Here is a 6,007-nt window from a genome sequence, read left to right as displayed (position 1 = left end):
CGGGAAATACGGGAAATAGCCAGGATTTCTTAAAAAAACCAGGAATACCTGGAATCAACCAGGAATTTTTATTAGAACCGGGAATTTTTTTTTTTAAGTAACGATCGCAATAACATACGGCTGTTAAATGAGCACGTTCACCACCCGTCAAAGCACGGCAGTATGCTCGTGAGCTATATTTTGTGAAAGTTAATTTGTTCATATTGCATTTAAAAACTTTTGTATTACGTAAGAAACCGTTAACAATTCAGACTTCCATACTTACTATGTTTCTGTATTCAAAAGCAACAGCATTTTGGCTGAAAATGTTGTAGGGTGGTAGTAATTTCTCGCACGGCATGTTGGTAGCACTAGTTTTTTATGTAGGTACATTTGTTTTTACTTTGCGCTCATGTTGTTGCGTCACGGTATCACGGATACTTTTCTCGAGTTTTTTTAAAAGTTTAGTTGTGCGGGACATTGTTTTGAATTTTTTAATCTAACATGTAATTGGCGCAGACTATCAAAATGTCAACGAGTTCGGTCACCACGTACAATGACAAATATACGGAAGAGTTTGAATGGGTGGAGAAAGATCCAAAGTGCAGGACAAACGCTATTTGCAATTTGTGTAATGTTAAAATCAAGATCGGTAGCATGGATGGGAAGAACAGCATTTGCCAGCCACGCAAGAGGGGCAAAACACGTGCGTTTGGTGTCAAGTAATTTTTGTGACGTGAGATTATAATTTTTTTTTGTTGGTGGTAGGTTTTGTTTAAAGCAAGTTCATTGATTTAATTTTTAAGCCTATAGTTAAGTTGTATATTGTTTAACGCCAATAAAACATCATATTGTGTGTGCTTTGTGTAACAAAAATACAAATTGTATGCAAATATTGATAAAACCCACCCTTGAAAAAACCTGGAAAAAACCAGGAATTTTATTATCCCAGAAGAGTGGCCACCCTGTTAATGTTTTCATTTTTTTCTTCTTGGATACTCTTCTTTAGCTGTCATTGAATTTGTATTTAAATTATGCTGCTTATGATATATTTTTCATACAAAGTTCAATGTTATCATAACTATTGTGTGACTATGCACTGTCCAGGGATGTGGGCGCAACTGGGCCGACTACCCACTGACTGTTGCTACACCTCTCCCTTGTTTTGTTCTACATGTAGTGTTGCATAAATTTATGATTTATTGTGCGAGTTCAATAATTTTGCAACACAATATGGAGTAATGATAGTCAGTTCTAGTCTCTTAATTGGTAAATGTTTTTCAAGCATTCGTAGTAGTTTTGCATTCTTGGGAAAAGCTTCTGTGATGCACCGCGGAGATAACTTTAATATGCTATTTGCCGCAAATATTTCAATTTTTTTTTGTGTAATTAATTTTTGTTCAATATAAGATTCTCATTTGACATATCTATGTTCTGAACCATAGCTAATTATTTTGTGTTAACGTTAAGACAGTATTTTTTTTTTGTTTTCATAAATGTTAAGGTAAGAGTTATGTTTGTTAAATATGGTCAAATCCAAGCTATGTTGTGGGTTTGAAATGAAAATGATTAGGTTTCCATCTTAAAGTTTTAAGGAAAAATTACTTTTAATATTTGTATGTTGCTGCAGTAAAATTTAGCCTATTTTCCTCCTGAGCAACATGAAATGGTACAAATAATTATTTGCATCAATAGAACATTATGATTAATTCACTTTTGTGACTGATTTAATAATGTTATTCCAAGTTCACATAAACTTTAATGATGAGCTTGCTTAGGCTGTATAAATTGTAAGAATTGAATCAATGATAGTGGCATGAAAAAAAAGTATTATAAACCAACCAGTAGTTTATAGTAATTGATAATTTTATTTTATTTCAAAATTTGTATATATTTATTTGTGAAGTATTGCCACAACTTGTGTTTTGGGGAACTTTCTTCTTTTTCTTTCATTATACTTGATAGTAAATTTTAACAACTATATCTTTGGATTTTAAATACTTATTTGCCTACTTCCTATATTCTTGGTTTTGAATTACAAGGTTGATGTAGGTTTTTTTATTAGGAATGGTAAATTCGAACAGTGAGCATGAAAGAAAATGATAAGCAGCAGACTTGACGGAGACTTTGAAATATACGACTCTAAAATTTATATAAAACTTATAGTTCATCGCTGCCAATATTCATCAAGAACTACATAATCATCATCGAAGATAGTCAAGAACTACATAGTCGTCATTGAGGATAATAAAGAACTACATCATTATCAAGAATGTGAACAATTGTCCTTCGTCGTCGTCAAGAATCACCGGCTTGAAGACCCATCAACTACCAATCGCTGTCCACATTGGAACCTGTACAACATCCAGCCGTATACACTGAGGGTCGCTGTTCCTGTGGAGCCATCATCGTGAAGATCGAGAACTACATCACTACGTCATTACGAATGTAGTCACTGAGATGCGCAGTTCACGGAGTTGAAATACCCTATCTTAAGGTGGTATTGTCCTTAACTGGTGGCATATTCTGAGGTAACTATGAACTACGAGAACTTGTTACATCTTTCCAACTCCACAAGCTTCTAATTAGTAACAGTACATAATCCGGTAGCAGTTTATCAATCTTATGTCTGATTCACCTACTTACACCCATATAACCTGAGATACTAACCGAAGAGTCCCGATTGAGCTAAATTAAGTTAAAACTTTGCTACATTTGAATATAGCAATATTTGTAATATCAAGTTTCAAGATATTATTGCAATATAAATATTAAATTTTTATTTGAAGAGGTGTCCTATTACACAGGTTGTGCAATATTAATTTTTAAACCATTCTACTGAATATAGTTATTCATGTAAAAATTCAAATTATAATGTTATAATGTGAAAACAATTTCATTTACAGCAACACAACTAGTAATATTACAACCGTGAATCATTTGTATTATTCTTTGAATTGTAATGAAAATTAAGATTAACGATAAAGTATAATTTTGTGTGTGTTAATAATACAGTGGATCACCTTAACATAAAGTGTTAGGCCTAGCGCACACAGAGCAACTGCTTTGCAACCACAGTTGCAAACCAGTTTGGCGCGCAACCTTTTGGTGACCTCGGCAATGTATTGGAGTGGGGAGACGCACACTGCGCGACCGGTTTGTGACGATCTCAAACCAGTCTGAAACCAGTCGCTTCCAATCGTGGGCCCGCGGTTGCAGTTGCGTTGCAGACTTCAGTCACACGTGATCACGGGGTGTTGTGTTGTTGTTTTGTTGGTTTTTTGACGGCCGCATATTGTTAAATTAATATGGGTGACCAAGAAATGAACATTAAGCTAGTTGGAGAAGTGGAGAAACATGAAGCACTGTACAATTACAAACTCCCAGACTATTCACGGAAAGATGTAACGGAGAAAGCATGGAAAGAAGTGGCAGCTGAAGTAAATATGCCAGGTAAGAAAAGGTTTTATTTTGTATTTTTCAGCGAAATATTGTTACTTAGATTCAAATTGAGTACAAATCGGTGCAAGGCACAATAATTTTTGAACGGGTGAATGTTTTACGTTCAATTTTACAGTGACCCTTATAAATTAAATTAGTAACCTAATAACTTTACTAAAGTGATAATCATACCATCAGTTTATAAATAACCACATTTTTCGTTAATTTCTTTGTATCCATCACAAATCTATTGTATAGTTTTTTGTAATTTTTGCTTAAGTCAGGGTAGATACACTGCTGCTTTCCACTGCCACTGTAAACTTGCAGAAAGGAAATGATTGGCCAGATAATTTCTCAGAGCAATCGCTGATGATCCATTGTTTACCACCAAGTCTCTTGTTTCAATACCGGTCGGACGTTGAGCTAGATTTTCACGTTGAGATATGTCTTGAGGCCTGTACTCAGCTCCTTCCTGCTTTCGAACAAAGTTATGTAGGATGCAAGCTGATCTCACTATGCTATTTACTGTTGAAGAATCACGACATCGTATTGGCCCGTTTAAGACTGCAAACTTTTCTGTTGCCATTCCAAACACACATTCAATGGTTTTCCTTCCTCGGCTCAACCTGTAGTTAAATATTCGTTTAACATTGTCCAGTGTTTTACCTGAAAAAGGCCTCATAAGGTTCCGAGTCAGTGGGAAGGCTTCGTCTCCTACGAAATAGTATGGGAACGGTATGTTTTTTTCATCATACCGCAATGGTGATGGCAAGGGGATATTATCACCATGTGCCATCCAGAAGTTCATTGAGCTTGCTTTGAAAATGCCTCCATCACTGTTACGCCCAGCATAACCTGGCTCAATAATTGTAAAGAGCCCATCGGCATCACAACATGCCAAAAGTACAGTTGAGTGGAAGTGCTTGTAATTGAAGTTTTCAGATCCAGTAAGTGGAAACTTTTCAATTCTTATGTGCTTACCGTCCAGTGCTCCAATGTAATTTCGAAGGTTCCATAGCAGCTCAAAACGATCAGCAATGTGTTTCAACATATCTTGAGTAGGAACAGGCATGTAAATATCCCTCAGTACGTTCCAGATAGCTTCTGAGGTTTCCTTGATAATTTTTCTAACTGTACTCTCACCTCTTGCAAAATATAAGGACACTGCCACAAATGTTTCACCAGTTCCCAAATATCTGCAACAGAGAAAAACATATAGGTTAGGTGAAACCTATTAAAATTATGATAATTTAATAGGTTTTACATAAAGAAAATATCTAATTTTTCATAAGATTTTATCTTTTTTTGTTTCAGTGCAAGATTGCAAAGAGAAGTGGAGAAATCTACGAACTGTCTTAATGAGAAGAAAACCTTCCCCTAGTGGTTCTGGGGGGAAGAAAAAGGCATACTCCTTAGAAAATGCCATGCAGTTTTGTCTGCCATTCATAAAAACAGTAACTCCCCCCTCTCCGGGAAACTTGCCTCAACAACCCAGCAATACCCAGTCTACAGTTCCTGAAATTGATGGTTCTGAAACCCAAATTGATGACCCCATTCAGTTGGAAATCGATCCTACAGACGAAGGCCACTTTTCCCCAGAAATGTCTCCCTCAATTTTAAAGCATTCCCAACAGGCAGTGGAAATGCAATCCACAAGTTCAACATCAAGCAATAGGCCTACTCAAATCCCAAAGAGAAAAGCCAAAAGTGCTGCGACCATAGCTGAGCAAACGGTAGCGGAGTACTTCAGGCAAAAAAGGGCAAAGCTACTATCAAAACCTGAGGCCGATGATACCAATCAGAAAATTGATCGACAGCAGGGGATCAAGATGTTCCTGCTCAGCTTGATTCCAGAATTAGAAGAATTGAGTGATTTACAAATCAAACGTTTCAAGCGACAGGTGTTGAGAGTGATTGATGACATAAGTTTCTCGGGACACCATCAACAGCAGCCACGGTCCTCATCAGGCCTCACCATCCTCACCTCACCGACAATGTCCGACTCAAGAGATTCACAAATAGACTTGACTCACATGTCGTCTGATGTAAATATCCAAACTGCAGATTTTTATAACGCTTTTTCACAAGGTCTTAATAGCTCAAACATGTAAATACTCAATATAAGTACTGAATGGTCATTTCTTATGTGGATATGTTTTATTCTTATGTAAATTTAAAATAACAATAAAGTTGACTTATTAAACTTACCTCAGAGTGATCAGTAATCTTTCCTGTGCTGGAATACATTCCCTCAGGTGTGTGTCCATCTTCTCCAAGGAAGGGCCAACCAGTCTTGTTAGTTCCAAAAACGTATCTTTTGTCATTCGGTAAAAAGATTTAAACTTCCTATCTGACTGAGACAACTCTCTAGCTGCTACAAATAGCCTAGAGTTCACATTATTTCTTAAATAAGGGTGGACCCAATGCTCTCTTTGTGTCCTTCGCCGCATTCGGTAAAGATAGTAGTTAATGACATCCTCTTCGTCTGAGTCTGATGACATGATAAGCACAAATTGTCAAGGCAATGCCTTAAAACACAGCGAACTAGGCCTACAAAATACTCCACTAATTACGCAACTGATTCACA

This window comes from Bacillus rossius, chromosome 11 (genome assembly GCF_032445375.1).
Source record: "Bacillus rossius redtenbacheri isolate Brsri chromosome 11, Brsri_v3, whole genome shotgun sequence".
NCBI classification, from domain to species: Eukaryota; Metazoa; Arthropoda; class Insecta; order Phasmatodea; family Bacillidae; genus Bacillus; species Bacillus rossius.
Note: the sequence above shows the minus strand (reverse complement) of the source record.